Raw genomic sequence first — 17,432 nt, 5'->3', positions numbered from 1 at the left:
GCTTTCCGCGTATAAAAATGCGAAGTTTGATCAAAAAGTGTTTGTCCGAAAATAATTTAATTGTCGGATGGCAAAGTCGAGCCGTCCATTGTCGGTGACAATTCCACTTTCCGGTTTCGGTGATGGTTTTTGTCATACACAATGGCCGGTGTGACGGCCCCCATTTGAGCGATCAATCTTCTTATAAAATCTTCTTTCCGACAAGTTTTATCTCCTCTTGAGAAGTTCGGAAACGTGACCTTTATATACTCGCACACGTATTTTTCTTTTTTTCCTCTCTCCGTCTTTTATCTTGCCGAATCGATAGGCGACCCATTCAAGAAATAACTCTCTTCAAATGGTGAGAGTGCCCTTCCTTCCGTCGACGGAACTATGATGGCGAAGAACCACCTAACAATCCCTTGTAACAGCTCTTTTTCGTCTTGAAATTATTGAATATTTTGAAGTAACTATCGCAATGCGCGACGATCCGACGAAAAAAGTCGTATACCTACAAGGTATTCTTCTTTGAAACTCAATAATGAGGGTTTTTTACAAAAAAAATTGAAATTTTAAGCTGTTGTTACGTATAATATAATACACGTGTATTATAAATACATACATGTACATATGTAAGTCGACTTAACAGAAATTAACAAATTTTCCCATGTACATACATATGTACTTGCCTGCAAAGATGTATATACATACATACATGTATGTATGTATGTATATACATCTTTGCTGATGATGCTTTGACGTATGAATTCATGTTTAATAAATTTATTATTAAAAGAAAAATTTACTTAAATCACATCGCGTTCACAGACGAATCGATAAAATTTTACAAATATGAAAATGTGTATGTGACGTGGAAACAATTCCGAAAATCGCTTTTTTTGCATCATCTGTTCAATTTCTCGTGATTGATTCGCTTGCTTTCATATTTTAGACGTTTTGCATATTCCAACTTTTCCTTTAGAGATTTCTGACACATTTTCGTATTGTGAGTAGGATTTATTAAAAAAAAAAGTCCTCGAATTCAAATGCCAAGTAATGGTATGTCTTGCACACGAATAAAATAGAAATTTATCGTGCAGCTCACATATTACAATATTTTTTCTTTGAATAAAATCAAGGGGTAATCAATTTGAGAGATATTACGAATTTGTTTTAATGCAATCAATTTCTTTATTCATTCAAATAAAAGTAAAAACGGCTATTGGAAAAGGTGTCCAGTCAAAAGCGCTCGGTAAAAAAGCGCACCGACATAACTGCGAGGCGTCATAACTAGAGCCCGGAATCTGAGGGGGCTGTTTATTGTTCAAAGATTGTAAATGCATTGTTAAGGGTTTGCTGAACCTTTTTTACAAAGCATTTACAACAATTGAACAATAGGCGGCACGTTTCCGGCCCCTTCAGATTCCGACCTCTAGTCATAACCGCGTCATAGCCGTGCGCCGACAAAACCACTGCAAAAGCAGTCGGCGACAAAACCGCGCCAGCATATGTATATGAAAAAACTAAAATATCAATTTCGACCTTAACTTCATTTTTAATATTTTTACATACCTCCTTTACGTTTCACTTACGATTAAAATTCAGGAAAAAGTTTTCCTCTTATCCGATCGTTTTCATACTTTGCCATATTGCTCATTTTGGTCAGCAATATACGTAATTGGATCCTCCACCATTATGATGGTGCAAAAATATCGTGTAAGACGCGTTTGAAATTTGAATTTCTGAAAAGTGCCTGACGTCTATCCAGTTTTTAGTTTTAAACATAGATGGCGGTAGTAAAATAAAATTATTGGTATTTTTATTCAAAATAATAATTTTATATACAAATTATAAAAGAGGTATGTTTTTAAAAAACTTTATTTTATTGCACTTGCAACCGAAATTTACATAAGTCGAAGTTGATATCTTATTTTTTTCATATGTATGTATATACTTGGGCGGTTTTCTTTCCGAAGGCTTTTTGCTGGGGCGGTTTTGTCTCTCGTTTTTTTGTCGGGGCGGTTACGTTGGGGCGCTTTTGTTTCTCGCGCTTAAGTCGGAGTAATTGAAAAAATACAATCGTTCTTCTGCTGTACATATTTATATACATTTCACTGGCGATAATTTGAATCTGAAAACGTAAAATTTATTTATAACTGCAATTGGTTTCGGTCATCGATTTTTTAAGTGCATTCATAACTAAGCTCACTTCCTTAATTGAAGTACTTTTGTTAATTAAAGTGAACATGGAAATTGCACGATAGTCCTTATCCTTAGCCATAATTATTTCCTCTCGGATGGCGTTTTAAATTAGTGCAGCTCAAATTAAACTAATTATGATATATGCAATTAAAACGCACGTATGTACATATGTGTGTATGTATGTAAATAAACGCTGGAATCATACACACACGTGTGATATTATAAATTCCATTGAAATTTAATTAAATTCAACGGGTCGGCGGAAGATTTTTTTATTTCGTTCGCTGAAAAAGTGAAAGATAAGCGCTCGTATGATACGGTAGTGTGCCGTCTTTCATCCAGTGGTTCAGTGAAATATCTCATGAAACTAAATCAGAATATACTTTTTTGATATATGGTCCGTTTTTTTAACCCGTCGGAAAACATTAAGGAGAGCTGACAGCCTGACCGAGGGGTATTTCTATGTCGCCGGTCTTCTTATTATAAAAAGCTCATGACAAATGGTTAAGGATGATTTATTATAACCGACGGTAGTGTATCGCTGACAATCTACTCCCCCACCACACTTCTCACCCTCTCTCCTTATTTTTCAACCCCCCCCGTACCTCACCTACAGCATTTATCTATTATTTTATAAATCAAATTTTGATGGAAGATGCCACGTGAAAATTGCTTGCGCTTAAGGAAGAGTTAAAATATTTTTCATCGCGTTACGCGGTCCATTTTTCATTTTGAAACTTTAACTTTCGTATTATGGACGTTTTCGTTACTTTATTTTTTTAAATTTAAATTAAAATGTGATATTAAGGTTTAGTTAAATTTTTTGTAGTTGATTGAAGCGTTTCGTTGCGTTGAATTGCAACGTTGCAAAAAAGTGCGATTTATTCACATTAAAAACTAGTAAAACAGAAGTAAAAAGTTTCATATGTACATATGAAAGATCAGGATGCAGGTCACACCAGATATTTATTAATATTTGGTGTGACCTGCATCGGAATAATCGTTTATTGTACATATTTATTTCTTTTATTCATATACATATGTATATATTCCAGGAAAGCCTAACAGGTAGACCCCAATACGCTTTCCTGGTCAATAACATAACAATCTTACAGTTTCATATATACAGAGTGGGCAGCATTATAATATCAGCAAATAATAATAAATAATAGATATCTTAACAATAAATAATAAACTTCAGGCCTGCCATAGGTAAAATGCCCTATACGCAGTTGCCTCATCTCTAAGCAGTCAACCCATACACCTATACATTCTACATAAACATTTTTTTCTTCATATTCATAGTTCAATGAAAGTCCTGTGTACATATGTACATACAATGCACATATCCAAACATATTGTACGATCTCTGTAAAAAGATATTAATTACAAACCGCAGGTTAATAAAAAAATAAATTGCTTGCAAAAATAAAAAAAAATGTTCTAGCCAAATTTGCAGGGCATGGGAGAGGGAATGCCGATTTTATTGGAATAGTCACGACAGTTGAGTTGTTGAGTTAGATAAATTGGCAAACTATAACTGGAGACGATCAATCTGAATGTTTTCATAAATAATAAAGGTGAATGTTTAAGATGAAACTTAAAAAGTTTCTTTTTTCCGTTGTGTATATTGTACTTTTCAACTTGGAACAACCAAATTTGGTATATCTCATGGTATTATCACTTTTATTGTACACAGATGGTTTCTGAAAGGGATTAATTAGATCCCGTAGTCAAGGAGCCCCCACATAAAAGTCTCCAATCACCAGATTTTTTTTCGCCAAATCAAAAGAACTTGAAAAATAATATACTGCACATACATTTTTTGGCATATATTATCTGCAAACCATGCACAGCCCCCACCCCCACATATCTTCAGCCACAGTGCACCGGCTTTTGGAAAACTACCCTGCGGAATATTTTTAAATTCAAAAGCTTCTTTCATTTGATCTCGCGTACAAACATTTCTGTTCGCTTTTTTAAATCACGGGTGAATGTTTGCATGTATGTACATATGTATGTATGTATATAATATGTTTTTATAATGACGTTAATATGTCTGCATCGAGGAGGTCGATGTGGTTGGGGGTGGGCTTGTAGGCGGCATTATGGCTGGCATATATAATGCAGGGGATGTGCAAGTCTCAAAGGAAATCAGCCCCCGCGTCCCGGAACAATGATCCTGCGGGAACAATGCCGTACACACTTGTATGAGGAGACCCACCTCTTTCTATCGCCACGTTACGTGGACAGAAGTGCACCGGTAATTAAAATCATCTGTGAACGTTGTACGTCGATGGATGGTATGTAGTTGGCCTCTCGCTGGACCAATCCACTCGTTGTGACGAATTGGATATTTCATTTATGGCTTCGATGCTTTGACGTAAAACCACACACGTGTATGTACATACATATATGTATGGTTCGGTGATTATTGGTCACAAAGCGCTCGCCCAAAAGTCACTGAAATTTCTATAATGAAATTTATGAAGCCGAAAAGTCCATCATACTAACTATGTATATCTATCATACTAACGAGAACTCGAATGCCAAATATTCCGTATTCGCGATTTTCATGGCAAAAATTGTCTTTTCGGCGATCGCAATGTGACAAATAATCCAATTACCATATGTCCGTATACATATATGTACATTCGATAGGGTAAATATTAGCGAAAGGCGCAACACAAGTGTCGTATTTGTAATAGTCTTGAATAAAGCAATAATAATGACGTTTTGTAACAACTATAATTAGGTAGTTCGCAGTATTGCGTGAAAGTTATGCAAAAATGTATGAAATCTTCTACGAAGTCCCATAAAAATAAATCACCGTTATAAGAGGTTCTATTGTTAATTTTAATGATGTTTGCAAAGAATGTAAGCAGGGGGTGGAATAAATGAATCCTTGTAAAATAGCAACTCTGTTATTTTCATTTTTGTGAGTAATCTTAAGCAGGGCGTATTTACTTATGTATGTACATATCATTATATGTACATATGTATGCACATGTGAAGGTGCATGTAATATTTTCGTTGGCACTGCATCGAAACGTGCATCTATTCAAACTGCAATGCTCAGCTCCCATGATAGATTATTGTACCATATATTGTTATATAGAAATACTAGCTGTATTACCCGGCTTCGCTCAGTGTTTATAATATAAACCGCTTAAACATGACTAAGCTAATTTAATTAAAAAAAAAAAAAAAAATTAAAAATTAAAAAAAAAAATTTAAAAAAAAAATTTAAAAAAAAATAAAAAAAAAATAAAAAAAAATAAAAAAAAAAATCAAAAAAAAAATCAAAAAAAAAATTAAAAAAAATCAAAAAAAAAAAATCAAATTTTTTTTTTGCCTTCTAGGGCTTCGCCCTCGGCGCCCCCCTGAGCCTTTGCCTTCTAGGGCTTCGCCCCTCCACGCCCCATGAGCAATTGCCGTTTAGGGCTTCGCCCCCATGATCAGTTGCCTTTTAGGGCTTCGCCCCTCCACGCCCCCATGATTAAAAGCCGTCTAGGGCTTCGCCCCCCTAAGTTAATGCCTTTTAGGGCTTCGCCCCCCGCGCCCCCAAGATTAATTGCCGTTTAGGGCTTCGCCCCCCTTAGTTAATAACTTTTAGGGCTTCGCCCCTCCGCGCCCCCATGATTAAATGCCGTCTAAGGCTTCGCCCCCATGATCAGTTGCCTTTTAGGGCTTCGCCCCTCCGCGCCCCCATGATTAATTGCCGTCTAGGGCTTCGCCCCCCTTAGTTAATGCCTATTAGGGCTTGCGCCCCATGAGGCTGGGCCCTCCGGGCCCCCTTCGGGGCCCCACGGGGCTGCGCCCCCTGTGGCGCCCCCTTTTGAGCCCCATGGGGCTGCGCCCCATGAGGCTGGGCCCCCCGGGCCCCCTTCGGGGCCCCACGGGGCTGCGCCCCTTGTGGCGCCCCCTTTTGAGCCCCATGGGGCTGCGCCCCATGAGGCTCGGCCCCCCGGGCCCCCTTCGGGGCCCCACGGGGCTGTGCCCCTGTTGGCGCCCCCTTTTGAGCCCCATGGGGCTGCGCCCCATGAGGCTGGGGCCCCACGGGGCTGTGCCCCTTGTGGCGCCCCCTTTTGAGCCCCATGGGGCTGCGCCCCATGAGGCTGGGCCTCCCGGGCCCCCTTCGGGGCCCCACGGGGCTGCGCCCCTTGTGGCGCCCCCTTTTGAGCCCCATGGGGCTGGGCCCCCCGGGCCCCCTTCGGGGCCCCACGGGGCTGCGCCCCTTGTGGCGCCCCCTTTTGAGCCTCATGGGGCTGCGCCCCATGAGGCTGGGCCCCCCGGGCCCCCTTCGGGGCCCCACGGGGCTGCGCCCCTTGTGGCGCCCCCTTTTGAGCCCCATGGGGCTGCGCCCCATGAGGCTCGGCCCCCCGGGCCCCCTTCGGGGCCCCACGGGGCTGTGCCCCTGTTGGCGCCCCCTTTTGAGCCCCATGGGGCTGCGCCCCATGAGGCTGGGGCCCCACGGGGCTGTGCCCCTTGTGGCGCCCCCTTTTGAGCCCCATGAGGCTGGGCCTCCCGGGCCCCCTTCGGGGCCCCACGGGGCTGCGCCCCTTGTGGCGCCCCCTTTTGAGCCCCATGGGGCTGGGCCCCCCGGGCCCCCTTCGGGGCCCCACGGGGCTGCGCCCCTTGTGGCGCCCCCTTTTGAGCCTCATGGGGCTGCGCCCCATGAGGCTGGGCCCCCCGGGCCCCCTTCGGGGCCCCACGGGGCTGCGCCCCTTGTGGCGCCCCCTTTTGAGCCCCATGGGGCTGCGCCCCATGAGGCTCGGCCCCCCGGGCCCCCTTCGGGGCTTCACGGGGCTGTGCCCCTGTTGGCGCCCCCTTTTGAGCCCCATGGGGCTGCGCCCCATGAGGCTGGGGCCCCACGGGGCTGTGCCCCTTGTGGCGCCCCCTTTTGAGCCCCATGGGGCTGCGCCCCATGAGGCTGGGCCTCCCGGGCCCCCTTCGGGGCCCCACGGGGCTGCGCCCCTTGTGGCGCCCCCTTTTGAGCCCCATGGGGCTGCGCCCCATGAGGCTGGGGCCCCACGGGGCTGCGCCCCCCGGGCCCCCTTCGGGGCTGCGTCCCTTGTGGCGCCCCTGGCGGGGCCCCATGAAGCTACTCGCCTTGCGCCCCCGCGGGGGTGAATCCATTGAAACGAAAAAAAAAATCGGCGCCCATGGATCGAAAAAAAAAAAAAATCGAATCACGTGTTCGATGACGTCACCGATCTACGGACGACGAAGACGACGACGACGACCAAGGATACATACATACATACAAAGTCTCTTTCCAAATTATAGATTAGACTAGCTGTATTACCCGGCTTCGCTCAGTGTTTATAATATAAACCGCTTAAAGATGACTAAGCTAATTTAATTAAAAAAAAAAAAAAATTTAAAAATTAAAAAAAAAAATAAAAAAAAAATAAAAAAAAAATTAAAAAAAAAATAAAAAAAAAATTAAAAAAAAAATTTTTAAAAAATCAAAAAAAAAAATCAAAATTTTTTTTTGCCTTCTAGGGCTTCGCCCTCGGCGCCCCCCTGAGCCTTTGCCTTCTAGGGCTTCGCCCCTCCACGCCCCATGAGCAATTGCCGTTTAGGGCTTCGCCCCCCTTAGTTAATGCCTTTTAGGGCTTCGCCCCTCCGCACCCCCATGATTAAATGCCGTCTAGGGCTTCGCCCCCCTTAGTTAATGCCTTTTAGGGCTTCGCCCCCCGCGCCCCCAAGATTAATTGCCGTTTAGGGCTTCGCCCCCCTTAGTTAATGCCTTTTAGGGCTTCGCCCCTCCGCGCCCCCATGATTAAATGCCGTCTAAGGCTTCGCTCCCATGATCAGTTGCCTTTTAGGGCTTCGCCCCCCACGCCCCCAAGATTAATTGCCGTTTAGGGCTTCGCCCCCCTTAGTTAATGCCTTTTAGGGCTTCGCCCCTCCGCGCCCCCATGATTAAATGCCGTCTAAGGCTTCGCCCCCATGATCAGTTGCCTTTTAGGGCTTCGCCCCCCGCGCCCCCAAGATTAATTGCCGTTTAGGGCTTCGCCCCCCTTAGTTAATGCCTTTTAGGGCTTCGCCCCTCCGCGCCCCCATGATTAAATGCCGTCTAAGGCTTCGCCCCCATGATCAGTTGCCTTTTAGGGCTTCGCCCCCCGCGCCCCCAAGATTAATTGCCGTTTAGGGCTTCGCTCCCCTTAGTTAATGCCTTTTAGGGCTTCGCCCCTCCGCGCCCCCATGATTAAATGCCGTCTAAGGCTTCGCCCCCATGATCAGTTGCCTTTTAGGGCTTCGCCCCTCCGCGCCCCCATGATTAATTGCCGTCTAGGGCTTCGCCCCCCTTAGTTAATGCCTATTAGGGCTTGCGCCCCATGAGGCTGGGCCCCCCGGGCCCCCTTCGGGGCCCCACGGGGCTGCGCCCCTTGTGGCGCCCCCTTTTGAGCCCCATGGGGCTGCGCCCCATGAGGCTGGGCCCCCCGGGCCCCCTTCGGGGCCCCACGGGGCTGCGCCCCTTGTGGCGCCCCCTTTTGAGCCCCATGGGGCTGCGCCCCATGAGGCTGGGCCCCCCGGGCCCCCTTCGGGGCCCCACGGGGCTGCGCCCCTTGTGGCGCCCCCTTTTGAGCCCCATGGGGCTGCGCCCCATGAGGCTGGGCCCCCCGCGCCCCCTTCGGGGCTTCACGGGGCTGCGCCCCTTGTGGCGCCCCCTTTTGAGCCCCATGGGGCTGCGCCCCATGAGGCTGGGCCCCCCGGGCCCCCTTCGGGGCCCCACGGGGCTGCGCCCCTTGTGGCGCCCCCTTTTGAGCCCCACGGGGCTGCGCCCCTTGTGGCGCCCCTGGCGGGGCCCCATGAAACTACTCGCTTTGCGCCCCCGCGGGGGTGAATCCATTGAATCGAAAAAAACAAATCGGCGCCCATGGATCGAAAAAAAAAAAAAATCGAATCACGTGTTCGATGACGTCACCAATCTACGGACGACGACGACGAAGACGACGACGACGAAGACGACGACGACGAAGACGACGACGACGAAGACGACGACGACGACGACCAAGGATATTTACATACAAAGTCTCTTTCCAAATTATAGATTAGATATATATATTATATACGTAATATTATTGTAAGATGTCAATACGCTGACATTCAATTCGATTGTGGTCCCTGAGGTGAACGTCTGTACCTTTCAAATACATACATATATTGTAAATATAATATAAAATATATATTTTTTATGTTTTTTTTTTATTTACATATAGCCACAGTGACATTACAGAATACTCAAATGTGTCACTATGACCGAACATATAAGCATAATACAAACATTATATGTAAGAAAATTAGCGAGACATCTAAATGTTATAGATAATAATTTTTGAAATCATATTCAAATAGTGGGTAGGATGGTTTTTGCCAATTTGAAGGAGGAACCACTTCAACAATGAAATCAGATAAATTGGCAAACTCTAACAAGAAACGATAAACTTGGAGTCACAAATATTATACTCAGAATCATATTATATTATACTCAGAATTTATTTTTTAATCTAGGTCAGCTAACAGGATTTAACCCGGTGACCTCTCGGTGCTAAGTATCAACGCAACCACCAAGCTGGAGTGAAAAATGCGATTTTTTTTGTGTTAGATATTTAAAGAAACTCGGCTTTCATATATTTTTTGTTATAAATTATTTTTTCTGCCATACAAATTAGCACCATAGACTAGTTTTTAGCATACATATGTACATATAATGCTTTCGAACAAAGTGGTTCCAATCTTGAACAAAATCGTTCAATCCCACCGGTTGCTGCTGCCCATACCTTGGATATGTTACTCCGGGTCGATCGTTTCCTTTCAGAGTTTGCCAATTCATTTGATTTCCATTGAAACAGTTCCAATAAATTGGCAACCTTTACCCATTTCGAGTTGTCCCAAAAAATCCCCAAAATACACACACACACACACACAAACACATACTTTTTTTTAAATACCTCCTTTACGTTTCACTTATTCTAGATTATGAAAACGTGATCGGTGATAGATTCTGAGTTCGAATCAATCAAAATCTCAAGTTCGAATTTTCGCATAATCACAAAACTTCATCTACTGTTACTACGTACATAGATAAAGTAAAAATTAAAGCGTTACATACATATACACATAAATAAAATATATAAATATAATATAATAGAACATTAGATGAATGACTTTTGAATTGCATATCAGATTATTCTGGTAAGTTTGACCTATTACAGTTTGTAGACCGCTGGAGTAGACGGGCAACAAAGGGTAGATTATCTGCATTCGTTTATGTGCAAGATCCTGTGTGCCGGTTGAGTGGGTCGCTAACAACGAAGAGAATCTCTAATTCCTACCAGTTTCTCAGAACAAAAGCTTCGACACAAAAACAACCACTCGTGTGTGACTATGTGTGCTTTGTACCCCTTCCAAATGCAAATGATAGTGCAATTGTTGTACGTGTTTCCCATTCACGTATTTTGAATTATTACTCTTACTGCGAAATGTGATACAATATTTTGGTGTTTGGAAACACCTCTAGTTGGAAAAGATATTCTGTATTATGGATAATGCGTGAAAAATATTAAAAAAAATTCGGATGTGACCAACCCATGACTTTATTTTATTTTATTTTATTTTTTACATATATACCAGGAAGGCCTTACAGGTAAATCCCAATGCGCCTTCCTGGCCAATTACAAATACAAATACAGCATTTTTATTATAAGTCGTTGAATTGCGAGACACTGAAAAAACTCGCAAATTAACGAGACATCTATGAATTGTACATAAATTTTTATTGTACATCAATCAAATTTTTCAAATAGTGGTGACATAGTAGGTAGGAAGGATTTTTAGCCAATTTTTTTTTTCCGGGAATCGTTTCAACAATGAAATCAGAGAAAATTGGCAAACACTGATAGGAAACGATCAACCTGGAGTCACAAATCCAGGTCTGACCAACAGCATACTCTGAAAAATTAATTTTCATTCAGGGATAGAACCCGGCACCTTCTTGACGGTAAGCAGAAGCTTAACGTCCGAGCTATGCTGCTGGCTATGTATTTCAGGTATTTCTATGTATTTCTATGTATTTCTATGTATTTCAGGAATATAAGGTCACAAAATAAAATCCGATATTGAACCGTACACACATATTCACATATACCGGCAGTATTATGAAATACTAATAGATATACAGCATTTTCGATACAAAGTGAGCGCAAATGTATGGAAACTTGCACAAGACAAAAGTTCTACTTCCGGCTGTCTGATTTTGTTCAATTTTTTTTATTACTTAAAATCATTATCAGTATCATACGCAATAAATATCAAGAAGATTAAAATAATTTAAAAGGTCAAAATAAAATATTGAAATATTGTTTTAAAAAAAAATAGTACTTCTGGTATTCACGAATTCTGACCAAAACCTTATCAGCTCTAAGTTAGTACATAAAGAATACAAATATAAATTTTCAGCTTGATACGCTTAGGGGTGTGGACAGAATAGTGGCCACAACATTTTTGATATTTCTAAGAAGAAAAAATCTCACTACCGGTTTATTAAATTTTTTTTTTTTTCATCATATTGATAATTGACTTCTATTTTTTATTGCATAATTTAAATGGCATAATCTATGCGATGATATTTCATCACTTCGGTATATGTATGAATATACATATTATACATATTGGATGTACATATGTATAAAACAACGGACGCGATGTATTACATATATAATATGTTTATATATATGTATATATGCATATATTATTAATTATTATTGTACATCGATTTCGATTCCTTTTTCCGTTCCAGTTCTCAATTCCTTTTTCAGTTTCGATTCCCAATTCCTGTTTCAGTTCCGAATCCCGATTCCAGTTTCAGTTCCGATTCCGATTAATTATTACCATTCGTATTGTAACTTTATTAAATCATGTATCAATTTGTTTCCGAAACCACTCGTTTAAATTTTAACGGGCATAACACTAGTTTACTAATAATTATATTATTTTGAAATATTTTTTTTATTTTGATCGATCGATGAACACATATGATCGTATAAATATACTACACGTTTAATATACATATCAGCCGTTATATTTGGAAGTGGCATGAGTCCAATTTTCTTCGAAAAATATTTCGTAAATCATTAGATATAATGTTTTGCCTTTAACAATATTTAAAAATATTGTTGGCCTGTAATACATTTATTCTGCTTTTTTGTGATTCTGGACATAACGAATTAAAAGAAGTGACAACAATTTGTGAATTAAGTCAAACAGAAATAGTGTTTTTGGAACTGAAAATTGGATTTCCGCCACTTTCAAATATAACGGCTCATATGGATATTTGATGATTTTATAGGATTTCGGTTTCATAGATTTAATACCAGTTTTATTCACCACCGGTATACTAAAGCTTTAAATTCACTATTCCGTTGTTTGTAAGCAGGTATTAACCAAATAGGATTGTTACTTTGATCGTCTTCTATAAATGCATGTTTCCAGCGTCACGTGTAAATTTATGTACAATATGTACCTGCTGCTGATTCTAGTGTAGCTTTAGCGAAACGTTTACTACAGTGCATTCATAATCCATTCGTCGAAATCCAACACTGCATAACATATCCCCGTATTGAAGTGCAAATACATATTTACACATGTTATATATACATATGTACATACATACATATGTAGGTCGTATTTTACAAAATAAATACAGCATCCACGCAACGGAGGCAAGCAAGCAATCTTATATACAAAAATCGACAGTCTGACTTGGTATGATACGAAACGTAGCACAAATATGGATATGTCATTTCAATGTTGAAACCAAATACTCACCTCTGGCAGGGCTTTTCGAAAATTGCATGAAAATGTCGAGGGTAGGTTTCGGTCTTTCATCTTGTTTGATATTAATTTCAAGAGATATTAATTTCGGTGTGTTTTCCTCCAATATTCTTCGCATCGTCTCTTAATTAGTATCTGCATTGTGATAATTTGAATATTTGTGGTGACCTTTCGTGGAAATTGGCATATCTAATAAATATGGAATTTGAAAATATGTATATGTATGTATTTACATATGAAATTGTGTATAATTCTAATAAATGTTTTTTTGTCTTTGCCTTGTTTAAGTAAGTACAAAATGAAAATAATGCTACGAAGAAAGTTTGAAATGTTCTTATATTGCGGTTGCGATAAAATATAGGTAGCGGTTGAAAAGATTAGAAATATTCGTTTTTAATGACTTTATCATCCATTTTCGGTTTGTTACTGGATCGTTTATCTTCGTTTGCGTTTCTTCCTTGGAGATGAGAGGCCATCTCCCATTGTGTCGAAAGTTTGTGTCGAAAATTCGAGAGACGTCTTTGAAAATTACTTTTAAAATTATGAAAGTGAAGGTTTTCCGTTTTTTATTCGCAGTTCATTTCATCAATTCGATTTGGAATCTCTTCAATAATGATCAATTACGATGATGATTATTTTTTTGTTTCGATTGTGATTCTGTCTTATGGGATGGATGAGTGAAATGAAAAATGCTGAAATAAAGTAAACATTTTTTTATAAACAGCAGAAATCTTTACAGTAGAGTATTACAGTATCGTAGCATCAATATGATTAGCTCATTTTTTCCACTTATATTGTAACATGTACATATACACATATATATATATATATATATATATATATATATATATATATATATATATATACATACATACATATATATATATATATATATATATATATATATATATATATATATATATATATATATATATATATATATATATATATATATATATATATATATAAAGTTTTATATATTTATAGAATTATCTCTTTGAGAGCATTTTGATAAACTATGATAATTACAAATCTAAAACATAGTATAGATTATTTGAAAGTTTTGCATAACAAAATGAGAATTTTACAAGTAATTTCAATAAAAATATAAAGCGTTATTATTTACATTAGAAAATATTCCATTCATTTCATGATAGACATATTTTTGCTAATAAAATAAATTTCATCTCTAGTTATTAAACATTTATACTTTGTCTACAATGATTCTTTTATATATTTATATGTAAATTGGAATAATGTATAATATCTACAACTTATACACATTATAAGTAAATAAAGTCTTCAGCTTACATAAAAGCTCAATACATTTGTATTATATATATATATGTCTATATATATATATATATATATATATATATATATATATATATATATATATATATATATATATATATATATATATATATATATATATATATATATATATATATATATATATATATATATATATATATATATATATATATATATTTATTTATAATTTAATACAACAAAGTTGATGCACTGCATACATTGAACAATAAGATATTAAACTTTAATAATATAAATATATGATGAATACTGGTTTTCAATATGAAAACGTAAAACATAATAATAAATACACACTGGACTAAATGAATTTTCTCGTTTTGAATAAAGAAAATGAATCGTTGGTATGATTGTCCATCATTATTCTAAATAAATTAAATTAAAATAATTTTTTCAACACCTTCCAACACTTCATGTAATTTATTTATTTAGAATTTAAATAAAATAAAATTTCATAAAAACCATAATACAATTAATCTGAAATGGTATTTTTACAAACCTTTTCTAATAATTTGTGATGAAATTAAATAAAAAAAAGCGTTATTTGGCTATTTTATTTGAAATTTAGAATATACATATTGAGAACAGGTTTTTGAATTTTAAGTATCATATGCAACTGATTTAATATGAATTATTCAAATTCGAGAGTGTGTTTGAGACTCGGGTAATAATTCCAACCTGGTACGATAGGCTATCGATGTTATAACGAGCACGCGAAACGAATAAAGAAAATTTTCCAGCTCGTAATATGTAATGGAGCAAAACACTTAAAATATCAAAACAATTTAAAAGTACTCTCGAATCGAAATATCATCACGATACCACCGATGTACAGAGTTCGTTCGCCGAAAGCCTAAGGCTATTTTCATTCGTTATACGGTAATTTAATGTACAACGAATATTATTAGTTACATAGGTACAACATTTGCAGCATGTCTACATTTATTTTTGACGTGAAACCCTTTCGACAATTATCGCGGTACAATCGAAAGGCAAACTTTCAAAAGTATTATTGGAAATAATTTGATGGGAAATTTAAATTTCAACAATTGTGAATAATTCAATAGTATGTTAAATTTTATTTACATGTAACTTTTTATCATATGTATTACCTATTTATTCAATATTTGGATATGTTGTGAGAACTATAATATAAATATCTATTGCACAAAGAAATCTAAGGTGATATGTTGTCACACGGAACGATTAGCGAGTTTTGTGCTAGTTGAGAAACTGTTATTTAGGAATATTGTAAAAATGATTAATCTGCAATCAACAACGGTCAATTGAACACGTATTATTTACGTTTTTCAATTTAAGCGATCTATCACAGAAAAAAAATACCCATTGAGTACAACATACATATATTAAATTTTATATTGAATATTTCATTTTTTTCTTTTTAAAATCGTCTGTACATATATATTATTTCATTTATATGTATAAAAGGGATGGAAGTAACGATATATACAAAATTACAATGATTTTCAATATTAATAATAACAATACAATAATTCGAACCATACATAATTCGAAGTGTCAGATATGGTATTGTATTTTTTTTATACACGTATCACTTTAATGTCTTTCTTCACTGGTTTCATATTATATAATAAATTTATTTATTTTTGTAATTAATTTAAGATGATTCGCTATCACGGTCGCATTATAAGGTTATTGTTTTAACATTTCTTATGTTTAACAATTATTATAGTAATAATATACAAAAACTCTTTCACGCGGTTCACCACATTCACAACCATTGTATAGGTATATTTATTGCGTGATTTGTTTAAATTTTCATTAATTAAAATCATCTTTTGTTTTATATTTTAAGAGTTAAAATACATAATTCGTATCAGTCATTTAAAATAACGATTTATTTTATGGTGCCAAAACTGCATTCTTTTTACACGGTCATTAATGCATTTTTAATCGTGCAAGCGAAACCGCTTACGATCATTAAATTATTTTAAACGTTTTTTTACCCTGTGGAAATGCGTCGATTTTATTTCTTTGTTCATTGTTAAGTTGCTATAATTTCGATAAATTAACACTTTCAATATTGCAGAGAGTGATCAAAGCGATGATTCAATTTGAAAGTTTTTATACATAGGTAGAACAATAGGAATAGCATACACTACATATGTACATACATACATGATGTATAGAATGCGGTGGAAACAATTAGATGATTGTTATCTTGAAAATGAACACTTCAAATGAAAATTAAATAATCGCTAGTTAAATGAAAGTTTATTACATTACATAGAATTACGCTAGAAAATTTTTTTTTGAATATAATATCACTCAGATGAGTTTCGCACGTTGTTGAACATTGTTTTCACATAATTTTCCTCAATATTATCTCTGAAATTTTTTCATTGTTATTTTTCAACACCTAGATAGCTTGAAATTTGTGAGAATATACTTTCTTCTTGGAATAGCCGTACAGAAAGAGACAACTAAGGGCGAAAACACACTGAGTGGTACGTGGTCCGTGTTGTTTTTTTTCGATAACAACACGGACCTGTTGCTATCAAAAATTTGAATGATTTTGATACTTTTAAACATGTGAAAACAATGCAGCAGCCCTAGTCCATATACATATGTACATGGTACACAGTCCCAAAAATCACGCCACGGAGTGTTTTCGGTGATATTTTATTGTATTTATCCTTGCTTGACAGTGATCTACAAGGGTGAATCCCATATTTGAAGAATTATAGGAGAAACATATGCACTTTGCACGTGCAACTGCACCTGAATTCGGTTTGGGGAACACTCATTGTCACAGCAAGGACGTAAAGTTCCGTACTATTCAGTGTGGTTTCGCCTAAAGTTTCAACGGAATGGGCAACAACTGGGTGGATGCACATCAAAGTCACGTTAGACATATTATAATGCCTCTTTTTTGACACCAAATTTCAGAAATTAAAAAATATATAGGGATTGTGCTGAATTAATTGATGGATTGTTCTCGACAGTGTGTTGAGTTTTGCTCGAATACCTCAATGGTATTATGTGTGCTTGTGTTTATTTTCAAGATACTAATCGTTTGTTTATATCCGCCTAAC

Source organism: Arctopsyche grandis, chromosome 7 (genome assembly GCF_051622035.1).
Source record: "Arctopsyche grandis isolate Sample6627 chromosome 7, ASM5162203v2, whole genome shotgun sequence".
In the NCBI taxonomy this organism is placed as follows: Eukaryota; Metazoa; Arthropoda; class Insecta; order Trichoptera; family Hydropsychidae; genus Arctopsyche; species Arctopsyche grandis.
The sequence above is the reverse complement of the archived record's forward strand: the minus strand, read 5'-3'. Positions refer to the sequence as shown.